The 23609-nt window shown below is 42.3% G+C and overlaps 1 protein-coding gene across 1 annotated transcript in view; it reads left to right on the forward strand.

Annotated features, from left to right (window-relative positions):
• Positions 1 to 23609, forward strand: part of LOC121594494 (putative nuclease HARBI1) — a 44768-nt gene that overhangs the window by 17495 nt on the left and 3664 nt on the right. The gene's annotated exons all lie outside the window — the stretch shown is intronic.

The following is a 23609-nucleotide window of genomic DNA, read 5'->3' on the forward strand; positions in this document are numbered from 1 at the left end:
AGCTGAACGCGCTTGCATACCTAGATTGCAGATAAAGCACAAATGCAGATAGTAAATGCACAAGTAAATTACTGCTATCGCTGAAACCGTTGCTCGTTAATCGTTACTAACCTGAAGTCGAAGGCTGCGGCTGATTTTGCTGGAAGCGCTCCAACGCAGCCCATCGCTTTTCAAAGATACTTTTCTTTGCGTTATGCAGCGAACCAGTTTCTCTCTCACGTTTCGTAGCCATCGTTTCAAATTGCGAGGAATAATTCGTAAAAAGAATGTCTTGTTCCGTACACTTGAATGGCGCTGGCTGTTATAAGTGAAATTTATTTTTATCCGTTTGACGTAACGATTAGCTAAGTCATGCTCACTAGAGTTGGGCAAAACGCACAAAAAAGCGGAACTGGGTCCGGACGATTCCAGCAAATTTCGGACCCAGTTCCGAAGGGTAGGTTCAATCCGACAAGCCGGAACCGCCCGGAATCGTCTGGAATCGTCTGGAATCGTCGGAATCGTCGGAATCGTCGGAATCGTGCGGAGTCGTTGGAACCGTCCGGAATCGTCCGGAATCGTCCGGAATCGTCGGAACCGTCCGGAATCGTCCGGAATCGTCTGGAATCGCCCGGAATCGCCCGGAATCGCCCGGAATCGCCCGGAATCGTCCGGCATCGTCCGGAATCGCCCGGAATCGCCCGGAATCGTCCGGAATCGACCGGAATCGACCGGAATCGCCCGGAATCGACCGGAATCGACCGGAATCGCCCGGAATCGACCAGAATCGCCCGGAATCGTCCGGAATCGTCCGGAATCGATCGGAATAGCCCGGAATCGACCGTAATCGTCCGGAATCGTCCGGAATCGTCCGGAATCGTCGGAATCGCCCGGAATCGACCGGAATCGCCCGGAATCGACCGGAGTTGCCCGGAATCGCCCGGAATCGTCCGGAATCGTCCGGAATCGATCGGAATAGCCCGGAATCGACCGGAATCGTCCGGAATCGTCCGGAATCGTCCGGAATCGTCGGAATAGTCGGAATTCCATTTCATTTCATGTCATTTATTCAGTGCATAACCTAATACAAATAGATACAAACAGTAACACAAGAAGCTAGATTGCATGTCGAACGATATTGAGGAACTCAGTGCGCGACATTCCTGGCTCAAATGTACGACAGCCAGCATTGACAGATGCGCGGCGGCCGGAACGTGAACAGTCGCAATCGACCGAAATCGACTGAAATCGCCCGGAATCGACCGGAATCATCTAGAATCGTTGGAATCGTTCGGAATCGACCGGAATCAACCGGAATCGTGAGGAATCGTAGTCAACCAATAGTAGTAAATGTTAGAAGCCACATTTAATACGTATTTTACTTTTTCCGTCATTGCTTTGCATGCACCTCCGGCTAGTATGGCTTCCCAAAAATGTTTGGAGTGTTCATGAAACCTCTTAGTATACTGGCAACAAAAGAGCTTACCCGGAACCCGGAACAAAAGAGGTAAGGAATCGAACCTATAAAGGCCATGTTATTAAAGTCGTACGACTTGATAACTGTGTTCATAATTAGAGACGTGCGTAGCTTTAGAAATCAAAATAGTACAAATGTAAGAATCTTATTAGTTGTTGATTAACACTAGGTTTACGGTACCAGTCAATTTGACGGAATTTTAACTTTGCAGTGAAATACGAACAATACCTTTTGTTTAATTTCGTTTTCTTTTCTTTTCGTAAACTCATCATAACATACTATAAGTTTCTAACTTAAAACTATATTTACATTATATATTAGACGTTTCAAGTCATTCATACGTTCACTGCTAATTCATGATGCTATAATCACCTATAAATTAATTTACAAAATTTGGTTCAAAAGTTATTCACATTTTCTTATCTATTATAAAATTCTATACTTCAAGCAATACGGTCTTTTCGGACCGTTGCTCCTGAATAAAAATTAAAAATCTATAGTAACTTAAACACTCATTTAGATTATTGGAGCTTCTATTTTTTGCAAATCGAATGCTGATTCATTACAGTTGTAGGTTTTTGAAATTATGTTGGACAAAAATCATTTCTTTTAATTTTTTTGACGTCAACCTATTTCTTTTCTCCGTTAAGATGTAACCTGCTTTTGAAAATATGCGTTCACAAGGAACAGAAGACGCAGGAATACTGAGATATTTTTTAGCAAGCGTTGATAATATAGGATATACTACTTCTCTTTCCTTCCACCAGATAAATGGATCGCATTTTACCTGTAGATTTTGTTCAGACAAATAGCGATCCAGTTCAATCGCGGCAAGAATTCTAGAAGGACTGATTGAATGTTCTGTATTGCGAACTTTTTTTAATGGTTGCCAAATATCCTCATCACTATCGCTACCGTTATCGCTTTCCTCGAGTCTATCAATGCTATTAGTGTTATAATGTGGAAGCATCTTTTGAATTATTTTTTCGTATGTGTCTTGGTATTGCGCATTGTTTCCCAAAAATCCTACTTTTTTAAATCTTGGGTCTAGGAAAATCCCGCATGACACAATTTCTAAATTATTTGTTGCCTCAAACCTGTCTTCAAGTCCAACTATTAGTACGTCTACTAGTTCAGCTACCTTTTCATGAAAGATTTCTTTCTCTCTTTTTTCCTTCATTTTTTGCAATAAGGACCTAGTTAAAAACCCCATTATTGAAATTGTCACTGTTTTTTCTGCCATAATTTCGACGGTAACTGTGTTAAAAAGCTTCAAGATTTTGGTAGCCTGTTATATGATGCACCAATCGTCTTCATCTAGCTTGGATTTGATTTTCAGTGTGGCAATACACGATGCTAGTGGGATCCTATTTTGTTTAATACGATCTAACATGTCGTACGTGGAATTCCATCGAGTGGGACAATCTTGTTTTAGTTTTAGTTCAGGGTGATTTAAACTCGTTTGCATTTCAGAAAGCTTATTGGCAGCTTTTGAGCTTTTTTTGAAGTGCATGACTACATTTTTAACTTTCTCTAATGTAGACGAAATCTTAGGAAGTGCATCTTTAACTACTAAATTTAAGGTATGGGCACCACACGGGAGATGAGAAATATTTAAAAGTGTTGCAGCTGATAGCATATTGCTAGCGTTATCTGTAACCAAAGTGACTAATTTGCTGGTAATATTAAAGGAGTCAGTTATATTCGTGATCAAATCAGCTACATTCTTCCCGGTGTGACTTTTGCAAAACTCAGAGCAATCTAATAACTGTGAACACAGTTCGTATTTACTGTTAATATAATGTGCTGTAACTGCACAAAAACTATCATTATTGATACTTGTCCAACAATCAGCAGTTAAAGAAATTGTTGATGCTGTGAGTAAGTTGGTTTGCACGACTTTGAGCGTATCGTTATAAAGCGCTGGTAACGCACCGTTTGAAATACTCTTTCTTGTAGGTAGAACGTATTTAGGGTTTAAAGCCTTAACAAAACGCGCAAAATACTCGTTTTCTACTACAGAAAACGGTTGATACTCTTTACATATCATTAAAAGCAATAGAGTATCAATTTTTTTCTTCGATTCTGCGCTCATAGCCTTATTGGATGGGAAATAATTGGCCAGCGGGCTGCTCACGTTTCTTTCTGCTGAGGTACATTCCAACGGTGAATCTAATTCAGAATCAGTTGTCGATGGAGGGTTATTTCTATGCAACGGAACAGTAGGATGTTTACGACTGAGATGCCGTTTCAAGTTAGATGTTGAGCCCTTAGTGTACGACACTACCTGTTGGCAGTAACGACATTTACCTCCACCTTCAGATTTCACGTAATGCAGCCATACATCGCTGGTTGGGAGTGCCATAGTGCGAAACTGGAAAACACACAATTCAAATGTATTTCTAGTTTACTAATACTTCTAAAACAGCGATCAATTTTTCCTTACCTATTACTCTATACCCTAGAAATGGTCAGAACGTCACCGCAAAAATTCAGCAATCACCGGTGCGCTAAAGGATCGTTCTTACAAACTTCATAGCACTTGTACTTGTACAGCTGAAACGCGATCACTTTCAGCAATTCAAATGGTGAGAACGTTACCGCAAAAGTTCTTACACACGCTCTAGGCTTTTGTACTTGTAGCTTCACATTGGTTGTTTACTGATCGACGGTGCACCAAAAGATGTTTCTAACACAGCTTACAACACTGACTTGCAATTATTTGTGAGAAAAAAAACTTACTGGCACTGGATAACTAAGCGGTATTAACTGACCCTGTTCACGCTGTTGTGTGCTGGTGCGATCTCTTGTACTGTTTTGGTCCTTCTGACCTATTCAACGATCTTCTGGCTCTTTAAATATTAAAAATTCTTAACGGTCAAATCGATCGCACACTACGAAAGAAGTTGGCACAGGACAGCAAAAGCTAGTCACACCCTGTGCGGGTGTAACAGTGATCGGCTTTATCAATGGAATTGAACACACACTGTCGCTTCATTGGCGAAGTGTGCAAAACTTAACGGTCAAATCGATCGCACACTACGAAAGAAGTTGGCACAGGACAGCAAAAGCTAGTCACACCCTGTGCGGGTGTAACAGTGATCGGCTTTATCAATGGAATTGAACACACACTGTCGCTTCATTGGCGAAGTGTGCAAAACTTAACGGCCAAATCGATCGCACACTACGAAAGAAGTTGGCACAGGACAGCAAAAGCTAGCCACACCGTGCGCGGGTGCAACAGTGATCGGCTTTATCACGAAACCATAAACGAACGAAATCTGGTGAACGTAGGATCGGCGATCCCTTACGAGCTACTCGAGGAATAAACGGCGGCAAACTATAAATACCTTAAGGGGACAATCGACCCGCAGGTTTCGAGATTCTGGTAGCTTTAACTAACTAAATTAAAAGCATAAGAAATGTGCTTGCCGAAACAACCAGAACAAAAAGTTGAAGTTCTCACAGAAGAAGAACTTTTAGTTGAAATCAGGCATCTCAACATATTTTTAGATAGCTGGCAAGGCTAAGCTAATAATAAAAATAAATAAAAACAAACTCGATGTTTTAGAAAAATAAAACAAATGTGTTTCTCTATAACTTAAACGAAAGAAATTATTTTTTCTACTTCGAAAGTTTACGTTGAAACCAAAATTTAAAAAATACATTATTCATTTTTACATGACTAAATTGAAAGAAATAGAATATTAGAATTAATTAACCGTTGTGTTTGGTACTTTTGCTTTTATTCAAACACTTAAAATGTACATAATATAAATAATGAAACAATTTGAACACTTTAAAATGATACAATTGCGGTGGCCGCGCACCAGCCGCACCAAGCGCCCCTGCCGAGAGCTCCTGCTCGATCGGCTCGCACTCACTCTCATCGTGCGCTCGGCGCACACTAAGCCTTGCGCGTGACACACTGTCGTCCTCCTGGAGGTTGACCGGTGGCAGCGCAACTGCCACGACAAGTCCAGGGGTCGGCACGGCTGCCCACAACATCTTCCCCTTTTAATACCGAAGGGGTCGAACCGACGCGGGGGTATTCCACTAAGGGAATACCGGCGTGGTGACACCCTTCCGGCCGATGCTGCCAAGATGTTTGAACTCCGATGTTGTCGCGCTGAGCAGCGGTTGCTGCTACACTCGGCCCTCACCGCGATGGCGATAACGCAGCGGTGATGCTGCTGCTGTGCCGCTCCCTGGGACGGCGGCGATGAGGTGACGACGATGATGATTGCAATGATGATGACGATGATGATCCCGCGATGATGCTTGCCGATGATGATGATGCCGCGATGATGCTTGCCCCAGGGCAGCAGCGATGTATTTCTACAATGACGGGCGGCAGAGATGAAAAACTCGGGCGACATGGTTCCTCGATGCTTTGACTGGAAAAAAATGTGTGTCCCGTTGCAACGGGGCTGCAGCCAGGGCGGCATGGCTCATCGCCCTCTATTTAAGCTGTGGCTGTAGCCGAGGCGCAATTGGCGACGCCTGTTCGACTGCATCCGGGACGGCAAGCTACCTCGTCCCCTCTGGATCACCCTGGCTGCAGCACAGTGTCCAGTAGGGTGAGATTAAACATCGCCCTGGCTGTAGTCGAACAGCCCAGTGGCGCATTAAACGGTGGGCGGACTGGGCGGCCGCCAGTGGCCCCGGCGATCTAGGGGCCCTCGTCATTGTGGATGTTCGACTTCGTATCTATTCCCCCCCCCCTCCGGATGGGACTTTTATAATCTAGTTTAAAAAAAAACTTTTTTTATTTATTCATTTTTTCCCATCGCTTTACTCACTGTATTTTGTCGAGGGCCCCGTACTGCAGAAAACCGGGGCCCCATACTACTCAAAGCAGCACATTTAATGTTCTAAGAAATCTGCCAATACTGGCATCAAAGTCGCAAGCGAAGAACGCTGCAACACGCGCGCACAGCTCAAATCAATACCTCATCATCGTTGGCGCAAAGTATTGGGCAGAGCGAGAAACCGTCAATCTTTGCTGGTGTGGGTGGCCTGTGCACGAGACACCTAAACCCAAAACCACGCAGAGCAACTCCCAACTAACAAAATCGACATGCTTTCTCGTTCTACCTAATAGATCGGTAAACTTGAGAGAGTGAGAAAGTGCGTTGAATTTGTCGCTTGGATTGCTGCTAAAATGGAATGCACAGAACGCTGTGCTTAACTACCACCGAAAACCCGTTACACAACACAAGCATACAACACACCCAAACCAAAATTTATAGGCCCCGAAACACAATATCAATACACCCGCTCGTAGCCGGTAAAATTAGCAGGAAAAATTGACTAACACCAAGCAAGCAACGGTGCTCCAGTGGGTAGAGGTTTCATTCGAGAAACGATTCCATCGATATCGATGTGTGCGCTTTTCAATTTGGCTTGGATGAAACGTGCCTGTGCTTGCTGGGGGCCCCTATACTTGTTTTGCAGATGTGTGCCGAAAACAGACAGCTTTCACGCGAAAAATGGTATTCACATCTCAAGCCTGAGATCGAGGAGCGTGCCTGCTTTTAACCCAAAACCTTAAATTTTCACGCGGGGCCCTGCTCATCTTTTGTGGTCAACTGACAAATAGGGGAAATCGGGAAGGGGTGGTATACATACGTCCAAAAAGGAACTGGGCCATGTTAATATTAAAATGATGTTTTATCACTATTGACATACAACTTTTTGCGTGAAGACAAGATAAAAAACCGATACAGCTATATTGAAGCCAAAACTCAAAGGTGGTTTACGGGGCCCCAACGATTATGTGGACTCTTCGATAAAGGGCCCCCGTCGGTAAGGGCCCCCGTCGGTAAGGAGGCCCCGTCGGTAAGGGGCCCCGTCAATAAGGGGCCCCGTCCATTTGGTGTCTTGGTGTGGATGGTCGGTGAACGAGCTCACCAAAAAAAAAACGCGGAGACACTTGCTGCTAAAATCCAATGCACAGAACACAGAACAGAACGCTGCGTTTAACCACAATGAAAACCCGTTACAACAGCCACAAGCACACATCATACACAGACAAAAATTTAAAGGCCCCTACACAGAATTTCAATACACCGGCTCGTAGCCGGAGAAATTAGCAGGAAAAATTGACACCAAGCTCGCGTCGATTTAAAAAGCCTAGGAAGGTCGTTTGGTCAACGGTGTTTCAGTGGGTTGAGGTTTCATTCGAGAAATGGTTAAATCGATGTCATTGTGTGCGCTCTTGGCTGGGATGAACCGTCCTGTTCTTGTATACGGGGCCCCTGCTACCGCTTTGCGATTGTGTGCCGAAAGCAGACAGCTGTTTCACACGAAAAATGGTATTCACATTCCTGGCCTAGGATAGTGGATTGTGTGTGTCTTTTAATGCAAAAAATAAAATTTTCATTCTTGGCCCTGGACCGAAGAGAAGGGGAAATGGGAAAGGTTTCAGGTTAGAAGGAAGGGGGGAAGGGTATAAAAATACTCAATATGGTTTTTATCGACTATTTATTTTTTGCGAATACAACAAGACCAAAAACCGTTACAGCTGCATCTACATACAGCCATACACAGCCATAATACGAAGAACAATCTCCATTGCCTCGGCCATTTGGGGGCCCCGTTGATGATCCCGTAGATTGAGGGGCCCCTTCCAATTGGTGTTGTCAACCCAATATACCCCAATTTTCCCTCAGGAGGTTATGTTTACTATCAGATTTACTATTACTACCAGACCTATCAGAAGCATATTTATTTTATTTATCAGAAGCAGAAAACATTTGCCTTTTTAACATGTGCAATATTTTTACCTTAGTTGGAAGCGCAGAACGCTGCGATACATGCCCACAGCTCAAAACAATATCATTTCATCATCGTTGGCCCAAAGCGTTGGATCAAATGTATTGAACGTTACGCACGAGTTGGGTAAAGCGAAAATCCGTTACAAGAGATGCCTCACGCAAACTTCATGCACATAAGACATTAAAAGGCTCCGAAACCGATCTTATCACAACGGTTCGTAGCCGGAGAAATTAGCAAGCAAAATTGGTTGACACCAAGCACGCTCTTTTTATCTGTTGAGGTTTCGTTCAAGAATCGATTCCGAAGGTAAACTTTCGAAGTAGAAAAAATAATTTCTTTCGTTTAAGTTATAGAGAAACACATTTGTTTTATTTTTCTAAAACATCGAGTTTGTTTTTATTTATTTTTATTATTAGCTTAGCCTTGCCAGCTATCTAAAAATATGTTGAGATGCCTGATTTCAACTAAAAGTTCTTCTGTGAGAACTTCAACTTTTTGTTCGGGTTGTTTCGGCAAGCACATTTCTTATGCTTTTAATTTAGTTAGTTAAAGCTACCAGAATCTCGAAACCTGCGGGTCGATTGTCCCCTCAAGGTATTTATAGTTTGCCGTATTTCTCGAGTAGCTCGTAAGGGATCGCCGATCCTACGTTCACCAGATTTCGTTCGTTTATGGTTTCGTGATAAAGCCGATCACTGTTGCACCCGCGCACGGTGTGGCTAGCTTTTGCTGTCCTGTGCCAACTTCTTTCGTAGTGTGCGATCGATTTGGCCGTTAAGTTTTGCACACTTCGCCAATGAAGCGACAGTGTGTGTTCAATTCCATTGATAAAACCGATCACTGTTACACCCGCACAGGGTGTGACTAGCTTTTGCTGTCCTGTACCAACTTCTTTCGTAGTGTGCGATCGATTTGGCCGTTAAATTTTGCACACTTCGCCAATGAAGCGACAGTGTGTGTTCAATTCCATTGATAAAGCCGATCACTGTTACACCCGCACAGGGTGTGACTAGCTTTTGCTGTCCTGTGCCAACTTCTTTCGTAGTGTGCGATCGATTTGACCGTTAAGTTTTGCACACTTCGCCAATGAAGCGACAGTGTGTGTTCAATTCCATTGATAAAGCCGATCACTGTTACACCCGCACAGGGTGTGACTAGCTTTTGCTGTCCTGTGCCAACTTCTTTCGTAGTGTGCGATCGATTTGACCGTTAAGTTTTGCACACTTCGCCAATGAAGCGACAGTGTGTGTTCAATTCCATTGATAAAGCCGATCACTGTTACACCCGCACAGGGTGTGACTAGCTTTTGCTGTCCTGTGCCAACTTCTTTCGTAGTGTGCGATCGATTTGACCGTTAAGAATTTTTAATATTTAAAGAGCCAGAAGATCGTTGAATAGGTCAGAAGGACCAAAACAGTACAAGAGATCGCACCAGCACACAACAGCGTGAACAGGGTCAGTTAATACCGCTTAGTTATCCAGTGCCAGTAAGTTTTTTTTCTCACAAATAATTGCAAGTCAGTGTTGTAAGCTGTGTTAGAAACATCTTTTGGTGCACCGTCGATCAGTAAACAACCAATGTGAAGCTACAAGTACAAAAGCCTAGAGCGTGTGTAAGAACTTTTGCGGTAACGTTCTCACCATTTGAATTGCTGAAAGTGATCGCGTTTCAGCTGTACAAGTACAAGTGCTGTGAAGTTTGTAAGAACGATCCTTTAGCGCACCGGTGATTGCTGAATTTTTGCGGTGACGTTCTGACCATTTCTAGGGTATAGAGTAATAGGTAAGGAAAAATTGATCGCTGTTTTAGAAGTATTAGTAAACTAGAAATACATTTGAATTGTGTGTTTTCCAGTTTCGCACTATGGCACTCCCAACCAGCGATGTATGGCTGCATTACGTGAAATCTGAAGGTGGAGGTAAATGTCGTTACTGCCAACAGGTAGTGTCGTACACTAAGGGCTCAACATCTAACTTGAAACGGCATCTCAGTCGTAAACATCCTACTGTTCCGTTGCATAGAAATAACCCTCCATCGACAACTGATTCTGAATTAGATTCACCGTTGGAATGTACCTCAGCAGAAAGAAACGTGAGCAGCCCGCTGGCCAATTATTTCCCATCCAATAAGGCTATGAGCGCAGAATCGAAGAAAAAAATTGATACTCTATTGCTTTTAATGATATGTAAAGAGTATCAACCGTTTTCTGTAGTAGAAAACGAGTATTTTGCGCGTTTTGTTAAGGCTTTAAACCCTAAATACGTTCTACCTACAAGAAAGAGTATTTCAAACGGTGCGTTACCAGCGCTTTATAACGATACGCTCAAAGTCGTGCAAACCAACTTACTCACAGCATCAACAATTTCTTTAACTGCTGATTGTTGGACAAGTATCAATAATGATAGTTTTTGTGCAGTTACAGCACATTATATTAACAGTAAATACGAACTGTGTTCACAGTTATTAGATTGCTCTGAGTTTTGCAAAAGTCACACCGGGAAGAATGTAGCTGATTTGATCACGAATATAACTGACTCCTTTAATATTACCAGCAAATTAGTCACTTTGGTTACAGATAACGCTAGCAATATGCTATCAGCTGCAACACTTTTAAATATTTCTCATCTCCCGTGTGGTGCCCATACCTTAAATTTAGTAGTTAAAGATGCACTTCCTAAGATTTCGTCTACATTAGAGAAAGTTAAAAATGTAGTCATGCACTTCAAAAAAAGCTCAAAAGCTGCCAATAAGCTTTCTGAAATGCAAACGAGTTTAAATCACCCTGAACTAAAACTAAAACAAGATTGTCCCACTCGATGGAATTCCACGTACGACATGTTAGATCGTATTAAACAAAATAGGATCCCACTAGCATCGTGTATTGCCACACTGAAAATCAAATCCAAGCTAGATGAAGACGATTGGTGCATCATAGAACAGGCTACCAAAATCTTGAAGCTTTTTAACACAGTTACCGTCGAAATTATGGCAGAAAAAACAGTGACAATTTCAATAATGGGGTTTTTAACTAGGTCCTTATTGCAAAAAATGAAGGAAAAAAGAGAGAAAGAAATCTTTCATGAAAAGGTAGCTGAACTAGTAGACGTACTAATAGTTGGACTTGAAGACAGGTTTGAGGCAACAAATAATTTAGAAATTGTGTCATGCGGAATTTTCCTAGACCCAAGATTTAAAAAAGTAGGATTTTTGGGAAACTATGCGCAATACCAAGACACATACGAAAAAATAATTCAAAAGATGCTTCCACATTATAACACTAATAGCATTGATAGACTCGAGGAAAGCGATAACGGTAGCGATAGTGATGAGGATATTTGGCAACCATTAAAAAAAGTTCGCAATACAGAACATTCAATCAGTCCTTCTAGAATTCTTGCCGCGATTGAACTGGATCGCTATTTGTCTGAACAAAATCTACAGGTAAAATGCGATCCATTTATCTGGTGGAAGGAAAGAGAAGTAGTATATCCTATATTATCAACGCTTGCTAAAAAATATCTCAGTATTCCTGCGTCTTCTGTTCCTTGTGAACGCATATTTTCAAAAGCAGGTTACATCTTAACGGAGAAAAGAAATAGGTTGACGTCAAAAAAATTAAAAGAAATGATTTTTGTCCAACATAATTTCAAAAACCTACAACTGTAATGAATCAGCATTCGATTTGCAAAAAATAGAGGCTCCAATAATCTAAATGAGTGTTTAAGTTACTATAGATTTTTAATTTTTATTCAGGAGCAACGGTCCGAAAAGACCGTATTGCTTGAAGTATAGAATTTTATAATAGATAAGAAAATGTGAATAACTTTTGAACCAAATTTTGTAAATTAATTTATAGGTGATTATAGCATCATGAATTAGCAGTGAACGTATGAATGACTTGAAACGTCTAATATATAATGTAAATATAGTTTTAAGTTAGAAACTTATAGTATGTTATGATGAGTTTACGAAAAGAAAAGAAAACGAAATTAAACAAAAGGTATTGTTCGTATTTCACTGCAAAGTTAAAATTCCGTCAAATTGACTGGTACCGTAAACCTAGTGTTAATCAACAACTAATAAGATTCTTACATTTGTACTATTTTGATTTCTAAAGCTACGCACGTCTCTAATTATGAACACAGTTATCAAGTCGTACGACTTTAATAACATGGCCTTTATAGGTTCGATTCCTTACCTCTTTTGTTCCGGGTTCCGGGTAAGCTCTTTTGTTGCCAGTATACTAAGAGGTTTCATGAACACTCCAAACATTTTTGGGAAGCCATACTAGCCGGAGGTGCATGCAAAGCAATGACGGAAAAAGTAAAATACGTATTAAATGTGGCTTCTAACATTTACTACTATTGGTTGACTACGATTCCTCACGATTCCGGTTGATTCCGGTCGATTCCGAACGATTCCAACGATTCTAGATGATTCCGGTCGATTCCGGGCGATTTCAGTCGATTCCGGTCGATTGCGACTGTTCACGTTCCGGCCGCCGCGCATCTGTCAATGCTGGCTGTCGTACATTTGAGCCAGGAATGTCGCGCACTGAGTTCCTCAATATCGTTCGACATGCAATCTAGCTTCTTGTGTTACTGTTTGTATCTATTTGTATTAGGTTATGCACTGAATAAATGACATGAAATGAAATGGAATTCCGACTATTCCGACGATTCCGGACGATTCCGGACGATTCCGGACGATTCCGGACGATTACGGTCGATTCCGGGCTATTCCGATCGATTCCGGACGATTCCGGACGATTCCGGGCGATTCCGGGCAACTCCGGTCGATTCCGGGCGATTACGGTCGATTCCGGGCGATTCCGACGATTCCGGACGATTCCGGACGATTCCGGACGATTACGGTCGATTCCGGGCTATTCCGATCGATTCCGGACGATTCCGGACGATTCCGGGCGATTCCGGGCAACTCCGGTCGATTCCGGGCGATTCCGGTCGATTCCGGACGATTCCGGGCGATTCCGGGAGATTCCGGACGATGCCGGACGATTCCGGGCGATTCCGGTCGATTCCGGGCGATTCCGGGCGATTCCGGTCGATTCCGGTCGATTCCGGACGATTCCGGGCGATTCCGGGCGATTCCGGACGATGCCGGACGATTCCGGGCGATTCCGGGCGATTCCGGACGATTCCGGTGGAACTAGCGATTCCGTTTCTCTGGAGTCGGAATCGGAATCATACTTGCCGGAATCGGAGCGGAACCGTGGGTGCGATCCGGCGAACCCATCTCTAATGCTCACCCTCACACATTTGTGTAAAAAGCATTAGGATAGCAATCTTGCCATGAATCTTGCCTGTAATAACGTCCTAGCATGGCGAACAAAGCGAAATAACAAACAACATCAACAAATGTCATCACGTTCATAAACATAATCACAATTGCTTCCTACTGGTAAGGTAGCATATCTTATCTAATTATATGTAAATATATTGAATTTATTTTTTGTACAGCACATGGTGATCATTTTTGTGCATGACTAGTTAATCTAGCTAGCTGGATCGTGATTAATTTAAAAAAAATATATTTTCTCTATCATTCTAACACAACATTGAGTTATCACATCTATTACCTTCCCTTACGTTAAATTTTTCCTATCATTATCAGTCTATCACATACAGTGTCCCTACGCTACCTGGCTACGTACATTCAACGAATGCAAACAGGATTCCGTTCACGGATGTATTACAAAACACGAAACTATACTACACGTAAAACGTTCAATCCGCACCGTTCACGCAAATGCCCTACAAAAACATATCTACACAATAATAGGACGACAATTTAAAGAACTGTACGACAATTATCGCGTCCCGTTATCGTTGGGTGTGTTGGGTCATAGGACACTATGTATCCTTTGCAGTACGACAGACCGTATATGCAATTGCACCATCCCGTTTATGACACATCCTGTTGTAAGGAAAGGTATTTGGTTTCTGCAAATGTTACCGTATCTAAACCAATAAAAAAAGAAAAAGGAAATGTAAGTATCATGCGTTTAATATGCACCAAAACAATTGACTTACCGTGAACAACTTTAGGACGATTCCTCTCAAATAGTTCGAAGGGATCTCATTTCATCGTCAGTTGATCGTGACAACTAGTAGCGGCTGTTTTGTACTGTTGTACACAGGACCACCCTTTGTGCAACGCAGGACAGTTAGCTGTCACACCTCAAAATCTGAATTACCCTTTTCTGAACTACACACCTCTGCTGTATGAACTCCGACCATTTTGTGTCAAATAAAACTTCATTCTTCATCATCACTTCAACCGAACCACACGTGCTTCTGTCTAATCTTAATTTCCCTACGGCACTGCAAATCTCTAACACGTACATCTACCTTTGTAAACTCTCGCTCTGTGTGTAACTGCATGTCGCTGAAATATAATGTAACAAAATTGCATGCATATGATAATTGTGTTTGATGCACTATAAATGAACATCCACATCTGTTTATAATACTTACGGAACATAATCTTTCTGTCGGTGAATGTCCCTGCACATTGTGATGCGTGCGTGCAACCATAGCCCATCATCACCATAGCCCAACAACATCACTGGACAGTTAACTTTTCAAAAGTGCTGTTTTACGCATTCCACCACACAGTTTTCTGCACATTTGCCACTGACACCTGCTGTTGGACGGATACCTGCAATAAAGGATAAAAAAATATCACGATTAGCTTTAAATTGCTTCATAATTATGCTCATGTTTGGCTAACAACTTACCCGCTGTCTTGTGCTGTGTTGTTCACCACACCATTTTCCTACGCCGGTACATGCGTGTACCGCTTCCGATGGAGCCAGTACACATTGGGCAAGACTTCTACCACTTACTTTTGTTAAAATGGCACTTACTTACGTAAAATTAAGAACTTAATTATTAAAAAACTTTCCACTTGATCAGCCAACAACACTGTTTACGTTTTTTTTACACAACACAACTTAACTTCTACAATAACAGCAGCCGCAGAGCACCAATACAACGAAAAGTATCATGCGAGACGTCAGACGATCTTAGGCGAGTGGGGACTTGAAAGCTAGACTGGACAGAATTGCTATAGGAGGAAACGAGACAACTAGAAGAATTAGAACGAAAGGTACCTCACAAACCATCGCATTGTTTTGCCGGGATAGTCGAAACACAACGTGGGTGGTCTTTGCAGTGCAAACTAAGTGGCTTGAGTGAAATACGACAAAAAAGTCGACGGAAAACAACATTGTGGCAGCCGTTGCGAGTTTGGTCGAGGAATTTACCCACTTGGGCTTGATGAAGCAATGCGAGGAACGTGGCATCGCTACGGACGGAAACAAAAAAGAACTGGCCACTCGTATTGTCCAATACAATGAACTAACACAAGATGAGACACTTCATCGAACTGATGCTGCAGCTTATGCCGAGGTACAAACAACACCAGAAAGGGAACAGCGGGAGGCACAGCCATATTCCTTCAGGGACATCGAAGAAAGGATTGGGGCGTTAAGTGCTCTGTTATATTTAGACACCACTTTTAGAGAAACGGTATTTTATTATAGCTTGTTAACGCTCTCATGTTACAACAGAAGAGAAAAGCGATACCCACCACGTGCACACTTATATATCCTGTTGTGAGTGTTCCGCTTGTGAGTGTTTTATATTTAACGAAAACTACTTACAGTGCTACCTAAATTACGTCGACACAACAGCTGATTCCGCTGTAGATATCCATCGATGGTTGAAACATTACGAGGAAAATAGTACAATGGCAGGCTGGAGTGATGAACAAAACAAAATGAGTGATCCTAGTTTCTTAGGAACTCTTGTAGGTCGGAAAACATTCCAAAAGCTGGGCCAAGCACTTATCAACGAGTTTGGACGTTAAATGAGGGCTAGTGACTTCTATCTATGGTTGTCAACACGACGCAAGAAAAAAGAGGAGTCAGCTTTACGGTTGATTTTCTGATGATGATGATAAGTCTTTTAAGTCCTATTTTCTGATGATGATAACGGACTGGCAGACGAAGGCGCGAGATCGTGAGAGGTTTCGGACACTCCTGAGGCAGGCCAAGACCGCAAAGCGGTTGTAGCGCCGGATAAGTAAGTAAGTAAGATGATAAGTCTTACCCCAACACAGGTTTGAGAAGGACGGAAGTATCTTTACGATAATATTACTCTAAGGTAGTTTTTGAATGAAATAAAAATTTACGAGCAAGTAGTGGCAACGGACGTCATTCGAATGAATCCACCGAGTCATATACACACCCAAGACGACCGACGTAGTTTCATCAAGAAAAAACGGGTCAACTCTATCCAACACATCAGGACACACTGCATATGGCATATGGCCAGTTCCGCTGGTAACAACGATGGCACCAGGGCACTACCTTCCGAAGCAAGAGAACCTAATGTATCTGGAATTGGCCACTTACCATCATCAGTGAGTGAATCTCGCTGTGACCTCCCAGACATGCAGACAGCAAACTCTCCCAAACTAAATCCGATTGTCCACTTGTACGCGCGCGTGTCTCAAACTTATGTTTTCTTTTTCTTTTATATTTTTTCTAATTTGTTTTCATATATCAAGAAAAAAATTATCATCATCATCAAGCTCATGATGACTAGTGCACTTGTACATACCATAGTGACACAGGACTTCTACACAAATATGACATTACACAGTTTGATTAACATATGCCGCACACCTACGTTTGAAGTCTGGCAAGTTACTCGCATTCTTGATTTCTTCGGGTAATTTGTTGTACAATTGAATCCCCTTGAAAAACAAAGAATTTCTGGCACCATGTGAAATTTAGTTAGGAACCCTTGGCTCATTTGCTCTGCGTGTACAGTGCCGATGAACGTCAGATCCTCGAACAATGCTTTCCCCTAAATACCCTGACAAAAGACCCCCCAAAAGTTAAAACATAAAGGTCATGGTTTGATACATAATCCTCTGCTCTACAAACATCCATTGAAGAATATCTAGCATAACAACAGACGGCGTTCGTCGGCCACACCCCAAAGCTAACCGCATAATACGATTTTGCAATCTCTGAAGCCTTTTACAGGGTTTACCAAGTCACTGCGATGTGAGCTTACAATTCATCCTACTTGACATGTATTTCTATTCTGATCTGCTACTTCATTTTGCTCGAAATAATTTTCTATTCCGATACATTCTTTTTCATCGCCTTATATGAAGTTTTTTCACAGGGAATATTAGCCGAAACCGTCCGCGATGTATATATATTTTTTCTTCTAAATTTAATTTAAGGACTTTTTAGTGCTCTTCGTGTGAACAATCATATTGTTTTACAAAGAGTAATAGTTTATCTTTGTTCTCTTGCAGCATTGGAGCCGAAACATGGGTTATTCATTGAGTTATTAGAAGTTAAACCTGAAAAGCTTTGATGAAACATCTGGGCGCTAGGTTTCAAAAAAATCCCGTAACGCTATATAGTTCAATAAAATGATGTGACGGTGGGCGGAAATTGTTTTGCCAGTGTTATATTAGTGTTTACAGTGTGGATCAAAGTGGGTTAAATATACAGGTGGGCTTATCCCGATCAGCCGGTCTCATGGTACAGTCGTCAACTCGTACGACTTAACATCATGCCCGTCATGGGTTCATGCCCCAAATAGACCGTGCTGCCATACATAGGACTGACTATCCTGTTAAGGGGGGTAATCCAAAAAGTCTCTGAAAGCCAACCTACAAGTGGTACAGGCAGGCCTTGACCGACAACGGTTGTTGAGCCAAAAAGATCCAGTTATTACTGTAGTTAAGCCCTCCTCCGATTCATCGTTGGGCTCCGCCTCCATGAGCGAGCCGGAACAAAAAATACTACACTTAATGTGTGACAGGCAAGGGTAGGTAAATAAGAGGAGATCGCTTTCCGCAAATTGACAAATGAGAGTAAGCGTACATCAGAAGCGATTGAAAACGCTGAAAAGTAGCTAAATTAGTAGCTAAAATGTTCTCGAGTGCGCACACACACACACACACACACACACACACACACACACACACACACACACACACACACACACACACACACACACACACACACACACACACACACACACACACACACACACGCGGCCACTGACGCGGCCACTGACGCTTAGGCTGGAAACAGACGATCCGAGATCGTCGCGGTACCGCGAAAATCGGGTATGACTTGAGCTGTCAATTCTGATATAAAATCTGGCAGTTAGGCGAGATAATCGCGGATTGTGTATGGAACCATCCGAGGTCTGGTGACGTTTGAATGTGCCAAGAAGAAATATTTTTTTATCAATTTGCAAATCAATCACATAGTTTATGCCAAATAAAATACAAAACTCGTTCTCTACACTTTTTTTTCAAACGAATTCACCAGAAAAAGTAAAATGAATCGTATCACGCTACCGCGAAAATCTCAGGAATACCGAAGTTGGGTATCTCTGTGAAACAGCAGGCGCGATCGGAGGCGCGGAAAATTTGACAGCCCAGCTGTTCTACTACTGTTATAAAAAAGGGGCGAATTTCGCGGTACCGCGACGATCTCGGTTCGTCTATTTCCAGCCTTATGTTCTGTTCTACGTCCCCCCATTCCTCCTCCGAATTGTTTATACTCCTAACTTGTCCCTTCCCTCCCTCCTTGCCCCACTCGCCCCACGGATCTATTTTAGATCTTCTTCTATTTGGTGTTACGTCCTACGCGGACATGCCGACCTGTACAGGCTTTCGAGACTTAATTCATTACCATGCTGCCGGATAGTCAATCCTTGCTACGGGGGGACAGTCCATTCTGGGCTTGAACCCATGACGGGTATGTTATTGAGTCGTTCGAGTTGACGACTGTACCACGGGACCGCCTCTATTTTTAGTTCATCATCACTTTCATCGACGGCGTGTCGATGTGACGATGTGTGTCGTCGCGTGTGTGTTGTCGATTTGGTCAGAAAAACTTTTTTTCTTCAAACCAAATCTGTGGCTTGGAGTGTCGGCGTTCCGATTGGACTATGGCGACTTTGATCAGCGCGCACGGTTAAAACGACCTCTTGCAGTGTGTTGTACGTAGCGTGCGCGCCAAAATTTAAAGAGGGCACGGTGAGTTTATGTGGATGTGTGGGGGTGGGGGAGTGGGATTCAGAGACAGATTTCGCTGCACATAAACTCATACATTCTCACAGCACGGGTTGAACTGCGAATGTTCAGTTCTGAGAGAAGTTTTTCTTTCATTTCATTTCATCTATTTAATCCAAAACTTAAAACAGACTTAAAACTAAATAAACACTAACAAATAAACAAAATAATTCATGAAAAACTAAGCCTAACTCAACTAGTCTTGACGTAGCAAAGAAAAAAGAAAGAAAAAAAAACATAAGTAGAGCGTAGAGATTATCATAAACTTAATGAAAAAAGAGAGTAAATGAAAACTAAGAAGAATAATCAATTCTCTTTAATTATTATTTATTATTTATTAGAAGAAAGATAACGGTTACCGTATTATTAATACACGATGCGCAATCTCAGATTGCGCATATATTCGTTTTACACTGGTTGACATAAAAATAGGAACTTTTTTTGTGACCGAAAGACATAGTTCTTGTCAGAAATATTTGGTAGCCCTGAAAAGGACTGCTTAAGTGGTTGTTGGGAGGTGGTGTTGCGGTGTTCCACAGAGCGAAAACACATTCTAACGGTCAATGTGTTGACCGTTATTCGCTATCACTTCCTGACAGCGTTTGGCCATATCGCCGATGAGGTTACGGCATTCGCTTCTGGGTATGCTTTTCCACATATCCGCGCAGTGTCTCCATAGCGAATCGGCAGAACGTGCATGCTTGTTCTTAAGCTGACGCTTGAGAGTTGACCACAGATTCGTTTGCCAAAAAACATTTAACTAATCGCGATGTATGCTTTGAGTCGTTATCGTGCTGAAAGATGTAATGCTCTTCGTCTCCGGATTTTTGTCGGGCGTATGGCAACATCTTACGACTAAGTATTTTTCTATACCCTTCCGAGTTCAGTGTCCCGTTGATACGGAACAAAGGACCCGGGCCGTGCCAGGAGAAGCAACCCCACACCATTACGTGGCCACCTCCGTGACTAAGGGTTTTTATCGTATTTTTCGGATGATACGCCTGATTAGGAAGGCGCCAGACGTATTTAATGCCGTCCGAACCATCCAGATTGATTCTGGACTCATCCGAAAAAATGATTATGCTCCACCAAAAGATGGATGCAGCTAAATGTTCTTCGGCAAACCGAATGCGCGCTTCTACGTGGTGCGGCAGCAGCTTACAAACCCTCCGTGGTCTCCGGGCACAGAACCCAGCGGCGTGTAAACGGCGAGACACCGTTTTCGCCGAAACTTGCAACCCAAGCTCCTGCTTGATACGAGCGCAAGTTTTGAAAGGGTCCGCCCTGATCATCTCAACAATCTGCGCGTCAACGTCGGCCGTTGTTTTTCGCGGACGACCTGTCGACTTACCCGTAGCCTCGCTACGAATGGCGTTGTCCACAAAAGTCCGCGAACGGCCGAACGCCTTGCAGATTGTCTTGATCGGCACGTTCTCACGATATAGCCCCTGAATGTGTTTTCGCTCCTCTGGTGTGCAGTGCTTTCTGCGACCCATGATGATTTTGTAGAATTTTTAAATAGCAACCATTCACCTTGATCACTGATGGAAGAATGAAGCTCAACACGGTTTGGCTCTCCTTTTATACTGCCGCAAAACGCTGCCGGCACTCAAAACTCAGATAAGTAGCGCACCAAAAATGAGAGTATAAAAGGCAAAAATCGGCGATTGCAAATTCAGTACGCTTCGAACTGTTGGCGATGACACACTTAGTGTACGCCAAAAAAAACACACAAATTTTTTTTCCTATTTTTATCTCCAGCGGTGTATCAAAATATAAGTCAATTCGCGTAGCCAACCCTGAGCTATAAACGTCATTTCCATACAATTTCAGATTGCGCTAAGATTGCGCATAAATTTTCAAGATTATATGTCCGAGATATATAATTTTTTTTTTGACAGATAAATATATCAGACCGATCCGTTTGACAGAAAAATATATGCGCAATCTGAGATTGCGCATCGTTTATTGATACGGTTACGGAAAAAGTTAAGAGAGGAGTCGAAATCAGAGAGATAGTAAAAGTGGTTAAACAACCTGAAACAGGATAGAAGAGGATCATTGTAAGTATAAAGAGTATGACGTATTTCAATTGACAGAGGATCACGAGGACGAAGAGAACGAGAAGGAACATACAACGAGATGGGCGAGAGTTAATCAGGAGCATCAGTATCAGAAAGTAATAAGCCACCAATAAAACATGCCTGAGACACTTGGCGGCGGAAGCTTAAAGGGTGAAGATTGAATAACTCCAATCGCGTTTCATAGGGAGGTAGTGAGGCAGCACCGAACAAACGACGAAAAGCAATCCTGGTAAAGAGGCGATGAATGCTTTCAATTATCGAACAGCCATCAATAGTAGGAGGATTCCAGATGATACTAGCGTATTCAAGAAGAGGTTTTACCAGAGCACAATAAAGGTTTCTTAGGAAGCTTTGATCTCTAAAAATAGAGGTAAAACGTAAAATAAACCCAAGGGTTCGATTAGCTTTTAGTAGAACCTCATCAAGCTGCAGTTTAAAGTTAAGACGACTGTCAAGTATAATACCAAGGTCACGGATGGACATAACACGAGAGAGAGACGAGTTAGAGAGAGTATAGTTAAATGACATAGGAGAAAGAAAGTGAGAGAAAAAATAACAGAACATTTTTCAAGGCACAGGCGAAGTAAATTGGATGAACACCAATGAACAAGTGCTTTGAAGTAATGCTGATGTCTCAAACAATCAAAAGAAGAAGACACAGGTAAAAAGATTTTGTTATCATGCGCATAAAGGAGATGACCATCAGGAGGTGAGATAATACAATCATCATTGATGAAGAAAGAAAACAGAAGTAGACTTAGCACACAGCCCTGAGGAACACCTGACGTACAAAAAAACTCCTCAGATAAGTACGACCCGGTTTTAACCCGGCAAGATCGATTACTTAAGTATGAGGACAGCCAGCTAATAATGCCATCACCAAAACCAAGTTTAGATAATTTAGCTAATAATAAAGAGTGAGGTTATCTATCAAATGTAGCATGAAGGTCAGTGTATATTGCATCAAGTTGGGTACCGGCCTCCAAAAATATTGGAAACAAAAGACATGAGATTAGTTGAAGTAGACCTACCAGGCATAATGCCCCTGCTGTTTAGGGCTAATAGCGAAACTACAGCTATGAAATATGCTTGGAAAGATATATAGTTTTAGCTGTGGCGCAATTTTGGGTCATCCCACGATAGTTAGAAACAATGCTACGGCATCCCTTTTTGTGTACCGGAAAAAGCCAAGGTACAGGGTTGCAGGGTGCCAAGATTTAGCAAGGTGTGAAGCAAGCACGTTCTTACTACTATTGGAAGATGCAGGATTCGGAAGATTCGAAGATTCAATTCCTACAAAGATTCGATCGGATCGGATCCCGTTTGTAGGATTTGAATCCCCAAAAGATTCAATTCCGATCAGGATTTGATTGCAATTAGATTGGAATTGGTATTATGATTGGGATTGGGTTTGCGATTCAATTGGGATTCGGAATAGGATTGAGTTTGCGATTAGCTTGGGATTCGTATGCGATTCGATAGGGATTGGAATACGGTTTAGGATTCGGATTGCGATTCGAATAGGATCTGGATTCTAACAGGGATTGGAATTGCGATTCGGTTGGGATTCTAATAGCGATTAGGTTGGGATTTGGATTTGCGAATTGATTGGGATTCTGAAAAGGATTCTGAATGGTTTTAGGATTGGGATTGCGGTTGGATTGGGATTCGTTTGGGATTGGGATTTTAATAAGAGGCTGTCTCCAAGATTTGCTATTATTGGGGGTCGAGAGAAACCACGTATCTCTAATTTCGGAAGTTGAATCACACAGTTTTCAATCAATATATAGCAAATGTACGTGTAATGTAGCATTTAATGGAAAGTAATTGTCACTAAATATTTTATTTGACTTGATGTTAAATAAAGGTCCACGTGTCTCGGGGACCTTTACTAATTATGATGTGAGTACTGTAAAGTTAAATAATTAAGAGTAAAACAGAATGACCGTGACCGATACGCTCATGCTCACAAACCTACACTACAGTACGCGATCACACGAAGTACGCATACACGTGCTGCATACAACTCTACGTACTACACACTAAGGCCCGTGTCTGTGCTCCATCGGATGCGATTTTATCGTAATGCGAATCGCAAATGGTGTCTGTGCTATTCCGATTCGCATTGCGATTTTGAGTTTAACGT

The sequence above is a fragment of the Anopheles merus genome, chromosome 2L (genome assembly GCF_017562075.2).
Source record: "Anopheles merus strain MAF chromosome 2L, AmerM5.1, whole genome shotgun sequence".
Taxonomy (NCBI): Eukaryota; Metazoa; Arthropoda; class Insecta; order Diptera; family Culicidae; genus Anopheles; species Anopheles merus.